We start from the raw sequence: 23,652 nt of genomic DNA, 5'->3' as shown, positions 1-23,652 counted from the left end.
TATGAAGCAATGTTTCCTGTCGAAGTAGACCCACCATCTCATCGGAGAACCACGTATGACCAGGAGGAGAATCAACAGTTGTTAGCTGAATCTTTGGATTTTCTTGAAAAAAGACAAGAAAAAGCAAACTTGAGAGTTGCTACCCATCAGCAAAAAGTGGCCCGCTATTTTAATTCCAAAGTTAGAGATCGAAAGTTCCAGGTCGGAGATTTGGTCCTCAGAAAAGTGTTCATCAGAGACCCGGCAGCTGGAGTGCTAAGATCAAATTGGGAGGGACCGTATCAGATTGAGCAAGTCTTACCACCCGACACTTACAAACTTTCTCCATTAAATGGAGAGCTGATCGGGAGCTATTGGAATGGCGAGCACTTAAGGAAATATTATCAATAAATACTGCTTACAGAGTAGTAGCTTAGTTTCAAGTGTTTAACTTGTTATTTAAGTTTGTTTGTGAACTGGCTATTTGCTAACTAGTCATTTTATTTTTGAACAATTTTATTTTGTTTGAGACTCGTAATTAGACACACTTTGTCCTTATTTTTTTTATGAGTAATAAAAGAGATCACGCACAGCGCAGTCGAATCTTGCTACAAATTTTGCATATGTGTTGATTATTCTTACTTTGGCAGTGTTTAACTGTCAGTGCATCTTAAAACAAAAAAGGTTTTCTGGAGGAAAAACCGGGCAGTGTTCAACTGGTCGGTATCCATCAGATGAATGGCCAACGTTTAAATAGTCAAATGTTTTTGCAGTGTTTAACTGTTGAAATATCCTCCTTATATTCAATGTGTTTCACGAGTAATAACTGCTCGGACAAATTCGGTCAAGTAGCAAGTGATCAAGGATTTTTCAACCCTCAATCACTTGGGGGGCACATAGGGTATACTGGTATATAATTCAACACAAGCAATAAGAACACGAGCAAAGATATTTGTTTTCAGGCTGACTTGTAAATTTTTGAAGTAAAAAGGACTCTTACGCTAACTTGTTTTACAAAGCTTAAGTAAATTGGAATTTTCTCAAAATTTTAAGTTAAGAACAACTATTCGTGTGTAAAAAAAACGCTATGCTCATAAAATGTTAAAGCAATAAGAATGTGAGAAAGCATGCTTAGTAGTGACTTATGAAATGTTTAGAATTTCTATGTTAGAAAACAAAGTACTCATATGAAAATGTAAGGAATCTATCGTAATAAAACTTTTAAATGACTCAGGTCTGAAAAAGTGAAGTGTTCATGCCAATAGCTCGGCCATACGAGCAAAGTACAATAGAAAAATATAAAATAAATGTCTACTAGCCGGGTAAGGAGTTCTCTAGTCGGATAGAGGCTCACTGGTCGGCTATGGGGCTCCCTGGTCGGATTTTCACTTAGGTTGATCAACACCATCCTCAGCATCAGTGACTTCTTCCGGTCGGAATGACAACTGGGAGAAAAAGGTGTAACACCAGCAGGATTAGCTGCCTCCTTAGTAGCCTTTGCCTCGCATTTGGCAAGTTCTTCTGCCTTGGCCTCCTCTGTGAGAAAGTCAAGGTTGAGAGGTTTGTTCAACTTCCATACCTAGTAAAAGCAGTTGAAACAAATCTCCTCGTAGCGAGCGAGATCAACTTCCTTGTTTTGCTCCAGTTCCTCGTTCTCGCGAGTCATTTTTTCTACCTGATCAGTCAACGTCCTGTTAATTTGAATTTTCTTCAGGTTTTCATCAGCAAGCTCCCTAAGAGATCCATCCCACTCGGCAATGGTCTTCTCCACCTGCTCAACCTTGGATCTTAGATCCTTTTCAAAATAATTTAGAGTTTCTACTTTGGTTTGGGCTTCCACCAGCTGATCATTCAAGACCTTGATTAACTCCTTGTAGTCCACTGCTCAGTGCTGAGCATGGCTGATTGTAAGGAGCGACTGCAGTGGAAAACTGAAAGTTACTACAAGTAAAAGAAAATAATAACAAACTGGGATGTCTTATGATAAACTACTTACATTCATTAGTTGGGCCAGCCCCCTTTGCAGGACAACTTCAATACTGAGCCGAGGCAGAGATTCAAAGCTTTGAATTGTTGAAGCATCGTGAAGAGTTTGCTCAAACAATTCCTTCCCGATGTTGCTAGCGATGCGAAGGGGCTCACTTAAGCCAGTCGAGCGAGTGGGGGTTAAACTCGCAGAGGGAGAAATTGATGAGGGAGTCAGCTGCGGGATCGTGATGGGCTGCTCGGGTTGTCTTCCCTAGCTGGTTGGGGTTGTCCTTGGAACTTTGTTTGGAGGAGTTGAGCCACTTCCCTCCCCAGCTTTCCTCTTTTGGGCAAGGGTAGTGTTGAATTTCTTGAACATCTCTGAATCTGCAAAAGAGTGAACACAAGATTTGTTAGTAAAAATTGGAGCAATATTTAGATAAATATTTTTACTACAACCAGACAACTCTATAGATTCTGTATAACTAAATTATTTATAACCAAGCATCAAACTATGACTACTGAACCCGAGTTTAAGATTTGATCTAGAAAGTCGTCCTCTTCTTCAGATGATGAGCTTAAGTCCCTATGAAGCTCAATGGTCTTTCCATTCCTAGGCTATGTGCGAGCGACACATCTACGTTGATCCTCTGGCAGGGGTTCCCTAATAATAAGGTCACCTGGTCTACGAGAATAGGGAGATGGTCCGAGAGAGAACTGATCGGTCACTACTTCGGTGTCAGCGTTGGACTGGTCAGTTGCATTCCCTTCCTCAGTAGTACTTTCTCCTATGATGTTTTGGTTGCTTGGTAACAACCCCACCATCTGAAGATTGTCCACGTTAACCAACTCTTTTACATTCTTCTCCTCGGTGGACATGTTAGCCAGTTCTTCTGCTCGAGAACACATTTCCTTGGTAGAAAGGGGCTAGTGAAATGGACCCGCATGTGTAAAGGCTAAGTTGTTGGCCTTGATATCTGAAGTTAGAAAATAATCTGTATAGTAGTTTTCGAGATTTGATTTATGAGCAATACCATGGAGGTATTTGATCCCTTTATGCCTGTGGAATAGGTGGAAAAAACCTGTATTCTTGTGGCTTGGGTTGGTCCTGAAGTCGAAGAGGTAGTGCACTTCATGAGAAGTGGGTGGATCCCAACCTTCCAGGAAGTATAGAATGTATAAAGTGGACAATGCCTGAATCCCATTGGGAGAAATCTAGAAAGGAGAGACGTTGAAATAATTCGCTATTGACCGAAAGAAAGGATGCAGCGGAATGGTAGCTCCTGTGAATACATGGTATCTGGACCAGGCACAGTAAGGTCCACCAGGCTTGTTGGCTCTCTGATGAGGACGCGGGCATATCTCCTTAACCCCTTTCAGGCCTAAAGCTTGAATGTGTTTGTCAAACATGCAGGGGTTAAGTTTGGAGGGTTTGGCTGTAAACCAAGAGGGTATTTCATCTTCGTCTTTTCTTGGTTTTTGAATGGCTAATTGTTGGATCTCGGTGGTAAATTTCTGAATGACTTTTCTCCGAGGTTTGCTGGGTTTTTGTATCTGGCGAGGCGGTCTTGAAGAAGCCACAGTTCGGACTTCACTACGTTCCACTACCTTCTGTGTGGCTCTGCGAGCCACCTGAGGGTCTTGGTCCTGAGGAAGTCGATTGGATTTCTTCACCTTCATTTCTGAATGTTCAGCTTGTTGATTGAGAAACTGTTCTTCGTGAAGGAAATATAAGGCTGACCAGGCAAGGATCTTTTTAAGGCGGCGAAGGCGATCTTCGGGGGTGTGACTGCTAGGAGACTTGGATGAAGAATCGCTACTTTGAGGAGTATCGCTTGATTACGGAATTGAAGTGTCAGAATTTGTATGGTTGTCACCTCCCCTACAGTTGAATCGATTCATCTACAAAAAAGGAAATTATGGGGAGGTGAGTAACCAAATAAACATAAATCAATCAGTGCAAAGGAAAAACTTTTATTTACTGCTTGGGAAAATTTTTTTTGAGTAGTAAAAAATATGTTCTACTACCCAAAATAAATGTTCATGAGGAAAAAAAAGAAATATTGCAAGCCCAAAGGCTTGGAGGCATTCAGGTATCCGAGCAGATGCATGCACATGACCGATCGGGTGGGGTGTGTCCTCCGAGTGGACCCACGTGATGCCCGAGCGTATGGGCGTGGTGTCCGAGCAGATGCATGCACATGACCGATCGGGTGGGTTGTGTCGTCCGAGTGGACCCGCGTGATGCCCGAGCGTATGGGCATGGTGTCCGAGTGAAGACGCGGCGTGTCCGAGCAGATGCGCACATGACCAATCGGCTGGGGCCGTATCATCCGAGCAGTTGGCTTAGTGTTCGAACAAGGTGTGTGGTGTCCGAGTGGAGGCATGAGTGTCCGACCGGCCAGCGCGCGCGTCTGGATCCGAGCGGATGGCACGGGCCGAGCAGTTGTCTTGTGTCCGAGTGCCAGGAGGTGTGCTTCCGAGAAGTTGCAACAGGCGGCGTCCGAGGAGCAAATGTGGGGCATCCGATTGGCTAGGGTGCTGGTCCGAGTGGCTAGTGACTGGTGTCCGATCGGTGGGGCACTAGTTCGAGCCAAATGCCTTTGGGTTCGAGCAGTAAGAGGCATGTCCAATTGATTTTGGGGCATGCCCAAATATTCAAAAACAAAAGGGGACCATGACCGATCGGCCATGTGCATATTCCCTAATAGACTATTTTCAAGAAAACCTAAATCCCAAAGGGCATTGACACAAACACTTTTTCCTCACTCAAAATACACTACAACAAGATCAAAATATGGGATTTGAAAAGTTCATGAAGTTCTAGGGGTTCTATTTCTCATCAAATACCCATAAACCCAAATATGCAATTTGGGGCGAAAAATTAGTTTTTCTTCAAATTTTCATGAAATTGAAGACAAAATTGATTTACCTATAGCCTAAACTACATCAAAAGAAGCAACAATACACATTATTTAACAAGGATTCGAACATAAATTTAAGGGTATTACCTAAAGAGGATTTCGGCATACAAGGATTTTTTCAAGCTTTAAGCAAAAAAAAACTACAAATGGAGATGAGGAAGAAAAGCTTACCCAAATGTCTTGAGTAGGTGTTGATTTCTTGAGGAACGCTTGTTTTTGCTTGAAGAAAATTGAAGCCTTCTTGGAGTTCTTGGAGGGTCACGGCCAAGAGGGAATGGAGAGGTTTGTGAGCTTTTTGGTTTTCTTTTTGCTTGTGAATATTGAGCACTTGTGGGTCTATTTAAAGGGAAAAGTGGAAATTGTCACTAATTCTTAGACTCTTGGAATTCCCTTGGGTATATTTTCTCCCCCACAATTGGGAGCAGTTAATTACAATGATTGTGGTCTGCTAAGACGTCGTGGTTTGTTGCAGAGGCGGGAGAGTGTGTAAAGTTAGTGTTTTTTATGACGTCAGCGGTAGGGAAAAAAGTTTATTATGTGAGTATATCATATGATAAACTTGGGGGGCAAATGTTATCCCCAAAATTTGAAAATGGTGACGTGGCAATAAAGGTGACAAGTGGCAAGAGATACTTGACTGATTAGTTACCTGCTCTGACCGACTAGTAAGGTGCTTGGCCGACTGGTGCGGTGCTTGACCGACTGGAGGAGTGCTTGGCCAACCAGTCAGGTGTTTGGCAGACTAGTCAGATGTTTGGCGGATCGGTGAGGTTCTTGGCCGACCAATTAGGTGTTTGGCGGACCGGTGAGGTGCTTGGATGACCAGTTAGGTGTTTGGCCAACCGGTGAGGAGCGTGGCCGACCAGTGAGGTGTTTGGCTGACTGGTGCAGTGCATGGCCGACCGGTCTAGTGTTTTGGCTGACCAGTTTCTCTCCAAGAGGTGACGTCGACTTACTGAACAGATTATTGTTATGAAAGCAAAATTCCAGCAACGACTTAGACTATAATCAGTCGTGCCTGCGCGGGAATCTCTCAGATTATCCCAAAGAAGTCGTGAATTGTTGTATTTTAAATATTATTATTAACAAAATATTGTGAGAGTAATAGAAAGATCCGGATTATGAGAGATTTCGGTTGTACGATCCTGGGCCTATAAATACAAAGCTTATGGCATCATTTAGGGATTCAGATTCAGATTTTCCTAAGAGAGTATTTGTATTTTGAGAGAAGTATTGTATTCTTTTCATCTGCACTGAAGAAACTCAATTGACTCAGGTTCATCTGATCTTGAATGTAGATCTATAATCATAACTCTAAGTGGACTAGGCTATTACCAACACATTGGCCAAATCTATGGTCAACAAGTAAGAAAAATGTTAGTTAATAAAACTTGTATTATTTTACTCATTTCATTTTTTTTCACACGATGTCGAAAAATAAACAAATGTATTTAGCTTTCACAGATGTGTTATAATTTTACATATTTCTTTTTATACAAAATTTTCTTAATAAAAAATATAAAATGGAATACATAACAATAGCAATTTATAAATGTATATATTTAATTTTTTTTTTCAAACTTTCCTTTTATATAAAATAAATTTGTTTTAAGATTTACAAAAGCATTGTTTATTTTTTTTCTTTATAAGATTTATATATACTGTTCTCATAATTATGTATAATGTTTTCAAAAAATAAACAGTAACATATATGTTAGATAATAACCCTTGAATTACTCACTGTTTTCATTTTTTTTCCTCATGACATTGAAAATAAACAAAAGGTTTTAATTTACACAGATGTGTTTTAATTTCACATATTATTTTTTTAAAAAAAAAAACATCTCCAAATAAATAATTAAAAAAAACATAACACTATTAGGTTATAATTTTATAAAAGTAAATGTTAGTGTTAATTATTTATTCAAAGAGTCCTTTTATGTTTTATAATTTTATGTTTAGATTTACAATATGATTGTTTATTTCCTTCTACATTATAGTTTATTTTCTTTTGTGTTTTGTTTATATCGTTATTTAAGTTATTTTAATTATTCCTATCAATGCAACATAACATAATTAGTTGTTCATGTGAACACCTTACAAAATAAACGTATCAGTTTATTTTTTGAACTGATTAAATTGGTAATTATATGTAAATGTTGATTGTACCCATTATTATTCAATCTTTTCATTCTTAAACTTATTCGATTATAATATAAACGTACTTAAATATATGTTACGCACATCACAATGTTAAATCAAACATATATATATAAATAAATATACTTTAAAACAACATTGACATATAAATCATTCGAAAAGCTTACCTTGCCGGAAAAAATGGTGTCTCAAAATCGCAGCTTCAAAAGTGGATATTGCATCTTTTTTATAAGAAGTGTACTTTAGATCAATACCCCTAATTCCTATATGAAATTATAAACATATTTATTTTTCTTTCAACCAACATTTTTTCTTAAGTTTGCTCATCAAATTGTGAACAAATACAGATTTGTTGAAGATATATGTCCAAAATTTTTGAAAATGGGGCCTGCTAATAGTGATTACGTATTTCCAAATTTTTGTGTGTAAATCAGATATTAATTGTTTGATATTATTTGTGTATATTAATTCTCCTATCATTATCACTCATATCATATATTAATTGATAAATATCTTCATTTATATCTAATATTACAATTTTGTTGTATGTATTTTATTTATGGGAAGTTACAAATTTTGAAACTAAAACATATAAGGAAAGTGACTGAATTTAAGGGATTGCATTTTCATAATTTTTTTATATTAAAATGGTATAGATTGTATATATTTTTGTAATTAGTTTTATTGATATTATTACAATAATTTTTTTTACTTTTGTTGTATATAAGTGAAAATTGCCATTTATAATATGTAATAATTACAAGAAAAATACTCTATTTTGACAGTTAAGCCCGCCGAGACTAAGATTGCTAAGATAGCGATTGTTCTCTCTCGCTGGTCTAATAAGGGGCACCAATCACGACAAGTTAGGGATGCCCACTGAAGTTTCTGCTTCTTAAGCAAAAAATTGAGTAATCTTGGCCATCGAGTTGGAACGACCCAAGTATTCTAGACCTTGGGCCATTAATAACTACTATACTAATCTTAAGAAAACATACATATGAAAACACCATAACTTTATTTAAAACTGTAAAGTAAAGGTTTAAATACATAAATATTTCACTTAGGATATAGGATCCCATTGTTTTGAAAATAGAACAAAACATAACTTAAATAAATTGGTTACAAAATCAAGTGCGGAAAAATAATACATAGAAATCAAAACTAAAAGACTTAAAAACTTCATCCTCGAATCGTACGCGCAATCCACCGATTCCATCTTGCCTTAATACACATCCCTAAGCTGCCAAGAACCTTCCCGCCGCCATAACTATTTTCCTGCACATATAAAACATAAAGGAATAAGCCTAATGCCAGCAAGAATAATCTACTATAAGCATGAAACATATACATACACATAAACTATAAACTGTAAACTATAATCATATAACTATATGAATACAACATCTATTATAATGGCCATCATACTTCTTGGGACTTGCTAGCTAAGCAATCATATGCCCATAAATTTACGGGGCTAGTTATCTAAACAAGTCACATAAATTTATGGGGCTCGTTATCTAAACAATCATATGCCCAAGGAATCTACTATTGGGACTTGTTATCTAAACAAGTTATATATTTGTTATCTAAACAAATTATGTGATTTTTATCTAAATAATTCATATACTAAAACAACTAAAAACATATCATACTTTATAACATAAACATATAACAACAACATAAAAGTGTTGACGGTGAAATCTCGTCAACGAAATTAGATAAGAAAACTCAAAGATAAGTCAAGTGATATTCTTATGAGAACTTAGAATGGACTTATGGAAGAATCAACACAGATCAACAATGGAGTAAAAACAGTATATTGCTTAATAACTTCAATCTTACAATGAATTTTCCAACCCCCTATTCTGAGGGGTCAAGCTATATTTATAGTTGGGCTCTAATGGCCCCCTTATACATGGTGGTCCCCTGGGACCAATTAGTACATGAGTACACTGCTAAAGTTAACACCACAGGTGGTAGTGGTGCTGGTAGAGTGGTGGTCTGCTCCAGTACGTGTCAGAGGTCTGCAAAAGTGCTCCTGTCTTGGTGCCTTATTATGCTTCCACTACTTGTTTGGTACGAACCTCATAAGCATGCTGAAGGAGTTCGTACCATGTACCATTCTTGTACCACCATTACTTGTCTGGCATGGACATCATGTCCGTACTCTAATTCTTGGTGTGTAGGCGCATATCGTACATATACGGCCTCCTCGATCCACAAGTTTTATCCTCACAAGGTATCTTATTCCCATGGACCTCAAGTGTTGACATCCTTAAATTATTCCAGGGTGCTTGGAAATTATGGACCTTGCGGGATGGCACGATGAAAATGAGCTGAGAGGTGTCTTGTGATGCCTCTGTCGAGCCACCCCCAACAATCCTTGCGGTGTGTGGTCATGGGAGTCGAGGCCCCTAGGTGCGCGGGACGGTCATCTGGGCGAGACCCCCTAGGCGCGCGAGGCGGTCACCTGGGCGAGGCCCCTAGGTGGCAGGATGGTACCTAGACTAGGTGAGGGTCAGGCTGCACGAGGCGTGAGGCCGTGGCTGCGTGATGCGCGAGATGGCATCTGGGCGAGGCCCCTTTGAGCGAGACCATGATGCACGAGGCGCGAAGCCGTGGCTGCGTGAGGGGCGATGCCGTGGCTGTGTGAGGCGCGAGATGGCACCTGGGCGAGGCCCCTTGGAGCGAGACCATGATGCACGACCCTTGGCGCGGGGTGCTTGGTGGTGTCACGGGACGAGGCGCGCGACTCCCTGGTGGTGTCGCAAGGCCATGCGCGTGGGCCTCTGGTGGTGTCGCGAGGCCATGCGCGCGAGTCCCTGGTGGTGTCGCGAGGCATATGACTTGGATGCCCTCGACATATATGGCTCTGGTGCCCTTGCACGTTGGTAGGCACAAGCCTTAGGTGCCTTTGTCAACTCTCATGTATGTGAGTACATCTTGACCTATGAGCATGTCAACCTCGCTCGACACCCCGGACCTCATTATGTGAGGGCCTTGTACACCTATCCTTTTGCAATGTTTATTTTGGCCTCTTAAGTTAGTAGGGCCAAAGCCCATGACTCATAACATGTTGCTTCCCCTGAGACAACCTCCCGTTGTGGAAAGGCCTACAGGCTTAAGCCCAATAGAATGACTAAGCGACCTTTATCCCTGTGTTCCGACCAGGGACTAGAGAGTTTTTCTTTAGTGGATTTTTGGCATCCACAAAAAGCATACAATTCTACACTATTTTCCTTACCAATAATACCGCAATATGAGAACAAGATTGGGACTTTGGAGCACTCTTAAAAACCATAATAGAGAGGTGAGTATACTAAAGAAAAGAGATGAAAAGAATGAACTACACTATCAAAAAGATACTTACCAACAAGAACCTCAAGTTCAAGAACTTAGATGCCTAACCAAAAATAGAAAAGTCTAAGTTAGGATTTGAGTAGAGAAAAACTATAAGAACAATACAGAAAGGAACTAGAATTAGAAATACCTTGAATGCTTCTATGACCGAACTACACCTCAAAACTGAAAGATACTATAAACCTTAATTCCCAAGTGTTTATTAAGCTTATAATGATTAAGATTATAACCACAACCCAAGTGTTTAACACTCTAAAGTAATCCTAGCAGCTTGTAGGCCCTGAACTCAGCTTGATGAATGAAGAAATGGCTGGGTACTAGGTCCTATTTATAGAGTTCAAGAATGAAAATATCTTCATTTAACTTGAATAAAATAATGGCTTTTTAATTGAAAAACATGTGAATAATCGTTTAGCAGAGGCTGAAGACTCGGTTAGAAAGATTCTGGACTTATCAAGAGGTTAAGGATTAAAATGAGCTCGATTTCAAAATCTTTTGAAAACCATGCAGCACAGCCGATATATCGCCTCGACTGATGCTCCCGAGGCTTGTCGAGGTGGTTGTGCGAAGCTACGTGTTTTTCGTATCCCCGTATGGCGATATATCGCCCCTAGAGCTGTGATATATCGGCATACGCTGAAATATTATACACGTAATTACACTTTTTTCAGCCTAATTTGAATTGAGTAAACAACCTTGACTAAGTCCTTTAACGATTTCAAAGCTGCTGGCAGACCTTAGGATTTTAAAATATTGCTCTTAATAAACTATTCCTCAAAAATACTTAATTATTCATTAAACATACACATGACAAGTGTCATTTCCTTATTGGGGCTATCTAAACCTTATAGTATAATAATTATCATCTTCATAATCCGTCATATTAATCAAATCTTAGGTTATAATTAATATTCTTAAACTATAGGTTAAATTTAGAAAATATACAAGTGTTACTACGAGTGTCCAACTAAATCCCAGCTTGAACCAAAATCCACAGTCATAAAAATACTACAACTATTACTAGCTATTGTGAAGCTCAATTTCTCTCTGGCCATGGCACGGAGGCGGAAAATTGTGCAAAAGCCAGTGCACCGTGATGAATTGTCGGAGCTCCCTTCATCCATAGATGCAGTGGACGACCAGAAGATAACTACAGAGAGTGGGACGATTGTTGATGAGGAACAGTCAGTTTCTGAGATGTTAGTTTTTGATACAGGTGATGTGGTTAGCCCCTTTCCTTCGATGAAGAATGTTGAACCAGATGTGATTCCTTCTTCGTGGGTGGAAGAGGTAGAGGGTCATCATTTTGAAGATTCAACCAAGGAAGTTTGGACCCGTTTTCGGGAATCTCTCCCTTCACATGGGGGTATGAAGCTCCAATTTAGGGAGCCTATTGAGAGGGATGGACAAAGGATTGCTCAGATGGATACTGCGGAAATTGAGGTTGAAGCGTCCTACTGGAAATTAGCCTTAATATGTGTGGTAATTGGAGCTAACCCTCCTCTACCAGTTTTTACAGGTTTTATAAATCGTATCTGGGGTAAGCTTGGGATTGAACGAGTGGCAAGAATGAATGCTGGATTTACCATGGTTAAGTTCAGGGATGAAGTTACCCGAGATCTGGTTCTGGAGTCAGGAGTGATTCACTTTGATAAGAAACCAGTAGTTTTAAGGCCTTGGACGACTGATATAGAGTCTTTGAAGTCAATAAAAATGGTTCCAGTGTGGATTAGGCTTCCTGATCTTGGACTCCAGTATTGGGGAGTTAATTGCTTGAGTGCTCTTGTTAGTACAATAGGGAAACCTATTATGATTGACAAGATAACTAAGGATAGATTGATGATCAAATTTGCTCGAGAGTGGAGATGGATATTACTAAAACTTTGCCCCGATTTTTCAGTTATCTCAATGAGAGAAATCAAATTATGGAACAATTGGTTGATTATGAATGGCTGCCTATGAAATGTTCTCAATGCAAACAATTGGGGCACACAATTGCTACCTGTAAGTCAAGTGCAGGAACAGTTTGGAGGAAGAAGGAGGATGCTAATACTCAAGCGAATGAGTCTTCTGAGCCTACTGAGGTTATCCCTACCCCAGCAGTTGTTCAAGCTTCTTCATCTCAAGAACATCTGAAGCAGGATGAGCCTTACACTGAGGAATTACCTAAAGAGCAAGTGTGGTCTTACCCGAAGAAATCTGGGACTTTGAAGCCAGCAAGTAAAGGCCCTACCCAGAGAACTAGGAATTCGTTTAGTGTTCTTCAAGAACAGCAACAGGTACCAACTAATCTTTTCCAACGAAGTCAATTAAATGGAGAATTGCAACTTACTGAGTTGGAATGTTAGAGGTTTAAATAAGAAAAATAAGCATATGTCAGTTTTGGATCTCTGTAGGATGAATAAAATTGGTATTGGGGCTCTTCTAGAAACAAAAATTAATGGTGATAAACTGAAGGGAGTCATGGAAACAAGTTTTCTGGGTTGGAATTTTTATAGTAGTATGATTTTGGAGGGTCGAATCCTCTTGATTTGGAAGGATAACTGGGTCAAAGTGGAAGTTATTAAAGATCACAATCAATTTTTGCATTGTAGAGTTCGATTTTGTATCACTGGCCAAGATTTTTGTCTTACTGTGGTGTATGCTTCTAATCAATTGGAGACTCGGAAGGAGCTTTGGTTTGAGTTGGCTAATTTACCATTTCCAGTTAAATCTTGGCTTATTATTGGAGATTTTAATGCAGTATTTGATCCTATTGATAGAAAGGGTGGTAGAAGTGTTACTAAGAAAGAGATTGTTGATGCTAGGAATTGGCTTGATCTTGGTTTGGTAGAAGAAATGAAGATAATGGGCTCATTTTACACTTGGTCTAATAATCAAGATGGGGATAACCGTATCTACTCTAAATTGGACAGGGTCTTTTTCAATGAGGGATGGCTGGATATTTTTCCTGTTGTTATAGCATTTTCTCTCTGGGAGGTGACCTCTGATCACTATGTCATTCTTTTGAAACAAACAGGTATTCGTAATGAGGATGTCTCTCCATTCCGGTTCTATAACATGTGGACTGCCCATCCTCAGTTCAGGGGTACTGTTTTGACAAACTGGAACAAGGCTTTGAGATCTGAGGGGCGTGGTTTGGATCAGATTTCTTGAAAACTCCTTCGTCTTAAGCATGAATTAAAGAAGTTTAACTGGAGGCTTATTGGAGATGTGGCCAGGCAGTATGAGGACAGTAAAGCTGATTATCAAAAGACTAAAATTAATCTTTTCAATGACCCTCAGAATCCAAGTCTATGCTTAGCTGAAAGAGCCTCCTTTTTGAGGTTTAAAAGACAAGAGAAAATTTATGGTAGTTTTCTTAGACAGAAAAGTAAGATTGAATGGCTCCAATTTGGTGATGAAAACTCTTCCTATTTTCATGCTTATCTGAAACAAAGGAAGAAAGCTAACAGAATAACATCATATGTAACAGCAGATGGCAGAGTTGAGGATAACTATCCAAAGGTGGTTAGTCATTTCGTTGATTATTTTAAAGCTGTTCTGGGTTGTCCCAATAAAGCTACTGGATGTATTGACCTTGCCATAACTAAACTAGGTCCGAGTTTGAGCTTTGAAGACCATCTGAAGTTAATTAAACCATTTTCATGCCATGAAGTTAAGGAAGCTTTATTCAGTATTAGCTCCATTAAGAGTCCTGGCCCTGATGGTTTTGGGGCTGGGTTCTTTAAAAGCTTATGGAAAGACATAGGGAAGGAGGTTTCTAAGGCAATTCTAGAATTCTTTGATACAGGTCATATCCCTAAATCTCTGAATAATACTATCCTTACCCTCATTCCTAAGGTTGAACAGCCGACTAATGCAGCTGAGTATAGACCGATTGCCTGCTGTACCACCATTTACAAATGCATCTAAAAAATGCTCTGTCACAGGCTGGTTGATATTCTTCCTAAATTGATCAACCAGAACCAAGGGGCTTTTATTAAGGACAGATCTCTTGCTCATAATGTTCTTATTCTTCAAGATCTCATTAAGGGATACAAAAGGAAAAATAGTTCACCCCGATGTCTGATGAAAATTGATTTGAGAAAAGCCTATGATTCCATAGATTGGAATTTCTTGGAGAACTTGCTGAAAGCCTTAAGATTTCCTGGTCGTTTTATCAGATGGGTCATGATCTGTATGTGAGGTTCCTCTTACTGTCTAATGATGAATGGTCGGATTCAAGGTAGTTTTCAAGGTGGTAAAGGTCTTCGTCAAGGTGACCCCATTTCACCTTTGCTGTTTGTAATAGTTATGGAGTACCTTACCCGATCTCTGTTCCAAGCTGCTAAGGAAAAAGGTTTTAAGTTTCATCCTTTATTCAAAAGCTTGAATATAATTTGTCTCTGTTTTGCAGATGACCTTCTTATTTTTTGGAAAGCTAATTCCAGCTCTATTCAGATTATTCAACATACATTAGATGATTTTTCTTCTGCTTCAGGGCTGCTTATCAATAAAAATAAGTCTAGAATTTATTTTGGTGGTGTTTCGGTTTCATATAAAAGTGTTCTTCAGAAGCTTACTCAGCAGGCTGAAGGGGAGTTCCCTTTGATCTGTCTTGGTATGCCTTTGAGACCAACAAAATGGAAAGCAATGGATTGTGATTTAATCCTTAAGAAAATTAGACAGAGATTATTTGTTCAGGCCAGTAGGAATCTCTCCTATGCAGGGCGTGTCCAGCTGATTCAAACTGTTCTGTTGGGCATTAGGAACGACTGGATGAGTATATTTCTCTTACCTCAGAGTATCATTAAAGAGATCGACCACCTTTGTAGAATGTTTTTATGGGGAGGCAAAGGTACCAGGAGCAAGTTTCATCTTACCTCTTGGGAGCAAGTTTGTTGCCCAAAAAGTCATGGTGGTTTAGGTTTCAAGGAGGGGCTTCTTTGGAATAGAGTTTTGCTTGCTAAATTCATTTGGGCAACTCTAAATAGGACTTTCTTTGGGTTAAGTGGGTTAATTGTATTTACTTGAAGGGGACTCAGATTTGGGATTATAGGTTGCACCAAGATTCAAGTTGGTATTGGAAAAAACTGATCAAGATAAGCAAATATTTGTCTATTTCTCTGCTGGATTCAGTTACAGTTCAAGGAAAGTTGAAATTAAACAGGCTTTATTATTTGTTCCTTCCTGGCAATCCAAAACTGAGTATGAAATCTGTCTGGTGAAATATTTCTGTGCCTAAGCACAGATTCATTTTGTGGCAAGCTGTGCATCAAAACTTTCCCACTAGAGATCTCTTGCATCACTGTCACATGTCCCTTCCTTCTCTGGTGTGCCTGATCTGTGAGCTTGAAGATGAGAGTCATTCTCATGTTTTCTTTGAGTGTATATTTTCTAAGAGAGTGATTCAGTTTGTTTTTGAGTGGTTGCGTGGTCTCTGTTGGCCCTCAAATTTTAATGACTGGTGTAATTGGCTGTCTGCAAATAGGAGAAGCTTTAGGGATTGGATCATTGTAGCTGCCCTTGGTGCTTCTGTTTATCACATCTGGTATACCCGAAATAGGTGCTATTTTGATAGCAGTTGCTTCACTGTTTGTTCTATTGTTAATATGATTAAAACATCTGTAATAGCTAGAATTCTTGGTCTTAAACTTAGATCCAAAAATTTATCTTCCAGAGCTAAACTCATGATTCAGTTTATTGTTAGCTTGTAATTGAGGGGGAGCTTTTGCTCTGGCCTGCTGTTGTACTTGTCTGTTTGATCAATAAATTTTTTCTTTTCTTGATCAAAAAAAAAAAAAAAACTATTACTAGCTATTACTATTACTACTACTATCTAACTAGCTAAGTAAAGTTCTTGGACTCTTCAAAGGTTGCTCCACTCTCATCACCCCTCAATGGCATGTGAAGATAGGTGCATTTAAGTGCAAAAAATATTTTCCATTTTAGGCACTTTATGTACCAATCACGACAGGCTTGGCCCACCGAGATTGAGTTTATACAACCTATCTTAGCAGTTCCTCAGGGTTATCCGAGATAGAGTAAAAGAAGAGGGAAATTATAACTTTACATTTTTTAAGTTTCCACTTCTACATTTCATTGAATATATATATATATATATATATATCCTTGATTTACAACAGACACAAATAGATTGTTAAATATATACGTTAAAATGTTGTGTTAATTCTAACTAAAATGAAAGCCTATTTTTTTTATTGTTCCATAAAAGACATGTCCATAAATGGGTCTATTATCTTTAGAATTGGAAAACTACAATGTTTGTGTAACAATGGACACTCTACTATTTTGGTCAACTCGAAAATTATCTCAAGTAGTCTTAGTGCTAAAATGGCATATGTTGACCACATGCCGTCATACCTCATTGACTTGTTTGTTGGCCCTTTAGTAATCCATTCCAATTTTTTAGACACCATTCCCATTTTAAGTTCTTTAACTTTTTGTGTTTTAACCAATACTCAAAGTTCAATGATGTTCACCCTCTATCCACTTCTCCTTTCTTTATATGTTTACACTTTTCCAGTGTTCTAGTTGTTCATTGTAAACCATGGTTAAGTAATTGTCTGTTTCAGTTATTAATAAGAAAATAAATAAAAATTAAACTATTGGTAATATAATACTCACTTGATGTATGGTTGCACCACTGATGTGTTCTCTAACATATTTATGTGCACCAAATTGATTTCTTTGCTACTTATAAAAATAGGATTTCCAATGCCAAATCATTTAATAGATTCATTGTTTTGATCATATAGTGGTTTGGGGATACCAATTGCCTCAACACCACTAATATATTTAAGACAAAACTCAACAATTCTTATGTGATGTAACATTCAATTATACATCCTTATGGTCTTCTCTAATTTCGAACATGTCCCTTTAAATTATCATAAATAAAGTAAAACCTTTATATAAGAATAACTTCTATTTTATTATAAAAAATTTTGGTCCCAATTTGTGCCATTTTTAAATAAAAATAACCTATAAAATGTAATTAGTTATACATTTTTTAAGTCCCACATTAAGAAAGTATATCTCTAAATAGTAATAATTATGTATATAGTCAAATAAATATATATTATGTCATTTATTGGTACTCAAAGAAGAAAATCAAAGATTTATTCTACATTTGAAATACTTGAGTACTTTTAAATATGTAATAGTTATTGAAGAAATTTATTGTTATTGTTGTTAAAGTTGATACTTTTGGGTATTTGGAAATCTTTTTTGTACTAATACTTCTATTTAGTTATAACCTCTCAATTAAAATACAATTACTTTAGTCCCAATGCTATTCTTATATAGAAGTTTTAATGTATGTGAAACCTATACATCCACCTCTTGCCCTCCAAACTCAACTTCTTAAGTAAATGTATATTTAAGTGAAGCAGTATATCGAAAATTGATGAATGAAAATACTGCTCTAGTACTAGAAAAATAACATTTGGCAACGTTTTCTTAACCAAAGAAAATTAAAAGGCAACAATTATAAAAGTCTTACCTCCTAGACGATTGCCAAAAGGTGGGTATATATAAGTGTTGCCTTATGGTTTTAATATTTTGATGTTGATATATTGTAATACTTTTAAGAGTATTGCTATATCTAATTTTCTTACGATTACAAATAGGAACACTTTTGTTAAACATATTGCCATATCTAACTTTTTAAAGATGACATACACCAACACGTCTATTTTAAGTTTTCCTTTATCAAATTTCTTAAAAAAAAGTTATAGCAACACGTATATAACTACTGTTGCTACATAACTATTTCTATTTAATAAACAAATAATCATATACAAAAAAGTTACATAAAATATAATATTGCATTAAATTTAAAGTATGAAGCTCAAAATTTGCATACATACAAATATATAATCTTTATTTGGCACTTTAATTATCTCTAGACTAAGAAGTTGTTTTAAAGTGTTGCCCACTTACCTCGAACCATGTTCAATTGATTTATCAAGAATGTTTGTAGATTATCCTTGAATCGTGAAAATTTTAATATCTTGAATCTTATACCGACGAGGGTACTCTACTCACTATCAGTGGAGGACCACACTTGGCAGGTGACAGTGGTAAGGCGAGAGATAGATACGCCAGTACCCTACGTCATGAGCAGACTCCCAAAAAATCTTGAGTAGTGGAAGATTGTATAACATTCTAAAAACTGGACTCACACACATTTGGTTACCCCACACAGATCTCCTGGTCATAGATGTTCAAATAGCCAACATGATAGTGAAGAGAGTGTTGGTTGATACAAGATGTTTGGTCAACATATTATATAAGTCATCCTTGGAGAGAATGAAGTTATCTTTTCAAGACTTAGAACCTTGCAACAAAACCATTTATTGATTTTATGGAGAAGGGCTCGCACAAACAGGGTTGATCAGGCTTTTAGTGATGGCAGGAACCACACTTGCGAACATGACAATACTCACTACTTTTATCGTAGTTGACTATCCTTCTGCATTGAATGTGGTGATTGGAAGACCTACTCTACTAGAGCTATGAGTAGTGACATCCATATGGCAACTTGCCATCAAATTCCCAACGGACTCAGGATTCAAAGAGAGGCTAGGGAGTACTCTAACTCTTCGATTAAGAAGGCAAAGAAGGGCGGAGAGAGCACAAGTCTGTTTTCCTCGAGAAGCCCTAATTGACAGAAAGATAGGTTTCAAGGAGTTGTTAATGAAATTAATGCCCAATCACCAAATAGGATGTTGCCCAAAGTGAGGATAGAGATATAGAACCTCGCTTTGGGGATTTTGTTCAAGAGGCGGGACCAATCGAGGATCTCGAGGAGATCCAATTAGAAGATAACCTTCTAATCAGAGTTGTGAAAGTCGGTAAAAACTTAAAATCAACAATAAGGAAATAGTTGGGGATTTTTTTTTGAAGAGAAATCATGAAGTTTTGGCCTGGTCGCATAGGGACATGATTGGAATTGACCAATCAGAAATCAGCCATGTGCTAAACATAGACAAAAACTATCACCAGTGCAGCAAAAGAGAAGGCTACTAGATAAAGATTGGTCAAAAGCATTAAAGGAATAACTTGAAAATGTAGCACCCACATTATTTTGATATAATATAGCCAATAATCACATGATTGCATTGCATTACATATCATACAATATGTATAATTTGAGCATATGCATATTCTTATAAGTGTTTTCATGTATAAGTATAAAGGTTGTGTATGTGATGTCTATATGTATGCTCAATATTATTAACCTTGTGGCATTTGAGTTGTCTTTTATGGGTGTTTTATGTGCTCAAGATATAAGAAAGTATGAAAAATATGGACAAGGCATGGAATTAAGTGATGAAAGTGAGATATAGAAGACAAAATAGGTTAAGTAGTGAAAAATAGTACAATGTCGATTACTAGTATTTCGGTGTAAAATTGAGTATTTATGGATTTACCAAATGTAATTGAGGTATGATTAAGGTCTCATTGATGATGTAAAAATGGTTTTAGAACCATTAGATCAATTCTTGATGGGAGGTATACATAATCAGTGGTATTGATGCAAAGTCAAAACGAGCTTAGCATAAGTGCGCTACACTCGATCGGGTAAGCATAACTATTGGGTATGAAGTCATATGGACCTAAGGTTTGGTGTGAGTGTTTTACACATAAGGATAATAGGCCTAGCAGATGATTAATTCGAAATTATTGAAGTGATAAGGTTTTCATAAGTCAAAAGGTGAAATGATGAGATGAAAGGTGTCAAATTTTGATACAATAAGGCTAAATCATTGAAGATAAGGAATTTTCATCAACCTTATCACTTTGCACGACCATTATTCTGAAAAACAGAGAGAAAAGAAAACCAAAAACCATTTCTTGGCTGGTTTGAAGAAATTCTAAGGAGATCCAAGTGAAAGCAAAGCCAAAGAAGTAGATTAAGCTTAGTTCTAACCTTTTTATGGTAAGTTCTTGTACTTGGAAGTTAAACCATGTTTTTGAATTTTTTCTGAGAGCTTATCTATGGTATTTTATCTTTTCTAAGATATTTCTTGGTGGTTTCCAAGTGGTTTGAGGTTTAGAAAAGCTTGAAGAGATTGTTTTCGCCGAAAGTTGCTCGGTAAGTGAAATTTTGTGTTTTATGAGGTTTTTGGGGTTCTTGGAGTACAAGCTGATTTTTTGTTATTTGATTGAGTTTATAAGAGAGTATATATGTTTATAAATGTTTGAATAGATGTGGAGACTCATTTAATTTGGGTGATGATCTAGGAGATTTGAATTTTATCAAAATCGGTATATGATAACTTTATGATGAATCATGTTGGTATTTGGGATATATGGTTATGGCAGGTTAATTGATGTTGATTATTGGTGGATTTTGATATTTGAGGATAGCTAAAATTAAGGGGAAACTCTGTCAAAATTTCCCCAAATGTCTAAGATAAATCTAATGCTCGATCTAGGTGGTTTAAGGCATTTTAGGCATGTTTTGGGTATGAAATTTGATATGAAGTTTTATGGGTATTTTTAAATGAGAGTTCAATGTATTACTGCCATCATTATGATGAGAAATCCATACTATTGTCAGGATAAGCACATCAATACCTAAGACATCACTTGTTACACGGTGAAATATATTTTGGACAAAAGGTAAGTAAAGTACTCAACTGCAACACAAGAATTATGTGTTATGTGAAAGTATGCATTATATGAATATTTTGTGAGTAAGTGGTATTAACATACAGTGACACTTCATCATAAATTTGTATGCATGGCATAATAGTGATATGATAAATTATTATATGATATAAGACCATGCATGATATTATGATGATTAATTATATGATGCCTTTGCAAGTTTTGTGCAACATAAAAGAAAGTTGTTATAAGAAGTTTAAGTTCAGTGCCACTGTTTTGAAAAGGCAAATGAAAGTGTTAATAAGTGTAAACGGAGGCCTATAGTAGGCTTATAGTGGCTGCCCAATAATTTGGGCTAGGTTTTAGTGAACCAATAATATTGTTTGCCATGTTTCCGTTTTATTTCTCCTCCATATGAGTTATTGTTATATGTATTGACACCATAGTGTGTGGCCGCCTTAACTCTTGAGCCTGACGGGGCAACGATGGAATAAGGTTTTTAATGTGCCCTACTGTGGTGATGGCTAGCCGGAGGAGAACCCATGGGATTTTATATTGTATGTGTAACAAGCCCTGCAGACATTGACCAATTCAAACAGTGTGCACAATATTAAGGGGCCCAAAATGTAAAAAAGAAGTTGTGTATGTCCATTGATATTGAGTAAATCATTAGCATTGCATGCATTACTTTGCTTACTGAGCTTTAGGCTCACAGTTGTCTTGTGTTGCAGGTAGAGAAAGAAATGTGTGAATGACATGAGGAGAACTGAAGCATGGTCCTGACCCTGATTTGTACATATGAACATATCGACCTTTTTGTGGGTTATTTCAGTTATCAGTGAGATGTTTGTAATAAAGTGTGAAGTTATGTTTTGAAAACAAATTGGGTTATTTAATACTTATGTATAATAGGTTTGAGACCCACTTTATGTTTAATGTGAAATAAGTTTTCAAGTAAAAAAAAAAATAAAAAAATGTCCAGACTTTTGCAGTAATAAATTATGATATAGTTTTAAAACGTAACACCTCAAATATGGTTTTAACTAAAATAAGTGAGGGTGTTACAGAAAAACTCAAAGAGACTGGGTTTATTCATGTAGCGCTCTATCCATCAAGGGTCTCAAGTCCTGTCCTATTCCCCAAACCGAATGGTAAATGGAGGACTTGCATGAATTTCAAATACCTTCAATAAAGCCTGCCCAAATGATTGCTTTCCATTGCCAATAATTGACTAGTTGGTTGATGCTACTTCAAGGCATGAGGCACTATCTTTAATGGATGCTTACTCTAGATACAACCAAATAAGCACGCATCCCCCAGACGAGGAACATAGCAACTTCTAGACTGAAACTGAGTTGTCCTACAACACGGTAATGCCATTTTGTCTAAAAAATGTTGGAGCAACTTACCAGTGCTTGGAAACCACATGTTTAAAGACCAGATCGACAAAAATATGGAGGTATATGTCGATGACATGCTATTAAAGTCAAAGAAAGCTGGTGGTCATGTAGCAGACCAACAAGAGTCCTTCAACATCTTGAAAAAAAATAAGATGAAGCTCAATCCCCTTAAATGTTCATTTCAGGTAGGATCTAGGAAATATCTTGGATTTATTGTAAACTCACGAGGTATAGAGGCAAACCCTGAGAAAATCCAAGATCAAATCGAGATGAATCACCCACCAAAATCAAGGACATTCAAAGTCTAACAGGAAGGATAGTTGCAATTAGTAGGTTTATTTCGAAATCTATAGACAAGTGTGTCCCACTTTTTAATCTTTCGAGGGATAGAGAAAAATTCAAATGGACGGAAGAATGCGAGCAAGCTTTCCACACTATCAAGCAACATATGCTTCAACCTCCCATTCTATCCAAACTAATCAAAGAAGAAACTTTGTATGTCTATCTAGTAGTCACAGATTATGATGATAGCGCAGTCTTGATCAGGGAAGAAAATAAAATCCAGTACGTAGTGTATTGTATAAGTGAATGACTGGTAAGAGCATAATATAGGTATCATACTATCAAGAAGCTATCTTATTGTCTAGTTCTGGCATGACAAAAGCTGCGACCCTATTTTCAAGATCACCAAATAATAGTACTCACCGAAATGCCTTTGCGACAAGTGTTGCAAAACCCAGATGCTGCTGGTCGACTACTTAAATGGGTCATAGAATTAGGGCAGTTCGAGATTACCTATCAGGCCCGAGCAGCGATAAAAGGGCAAGCATTGGCCAATTTTGTAGCCGAGTTTACTGGACTCTCAATTACTTAGGAGACGCCCATAACACTAGAGCAAGAAGAAGAAATCCCAATCTAGAAGCTGTTCGTAGGTTTGACATTATTATGTCTAACAATGAAGCTGTCCAGAGCAGGTTTAATTCTTATCACACCAGAGGGACACCATTTTTGTTGTGCACTTAGGTTTGGCTTTACTACATCAAACAATGAAGTTGAATACAAAGTACCACTCATGGGATGAAGATTGGAAAAAGGACGTCAATGCATGATCACTTAAAGTCTACAATGATTCACAACTGGTGGTGAGTTAAATATTAGGAGAATATCAGGCCGCCCGAGGATTGAAGATGGTTGCCTATTTGAGTAAATCTAAAGATTTGTTGGCACAGTTTAAAAAA

At 37.4% G+C, this 23,652-nt stretch overlaps 1 long non-coding RNA gene across 1 annotated transcript; it reads left to right on the top strand.

The window, feature by feature from the left end:
* The first annotated feature begins 20,506 nt into the window (after nt 1–20,506).
* Nucleotides 20,507–21,897, top strand: LOC133800697 (uncharacterized). Its single transcript, XR_009876571.1, has 2 exons — nt 20,507–21,026; nt 21,746–21,897. It is a non-coding gene; the product is annotated as an uncharacterized LOC133800697 (long non-coding RNA).
* Nucleotides 21,898–23,652: the final 1,755 nt, after the last annotated feature.

The sequence above is a fragment of the Humulus lupulus genome, chromosome 9 (genome assembly GCF_963169125.1).
Source record: "Humulus lupulus chromosome 9, drHumLupu1.1, whole genome shotgun sequence".
NCBI lineage: Eukaryota > Viridiplantae > Streptophyta > Magnoliopsida > Rosales > Cannabaceae > Humulus > Humulus lupulus.
Note: the sequence above shows the minus strand (reverse complement) of the source record. Positions and strands in the feature narration are given on the sequence as shown.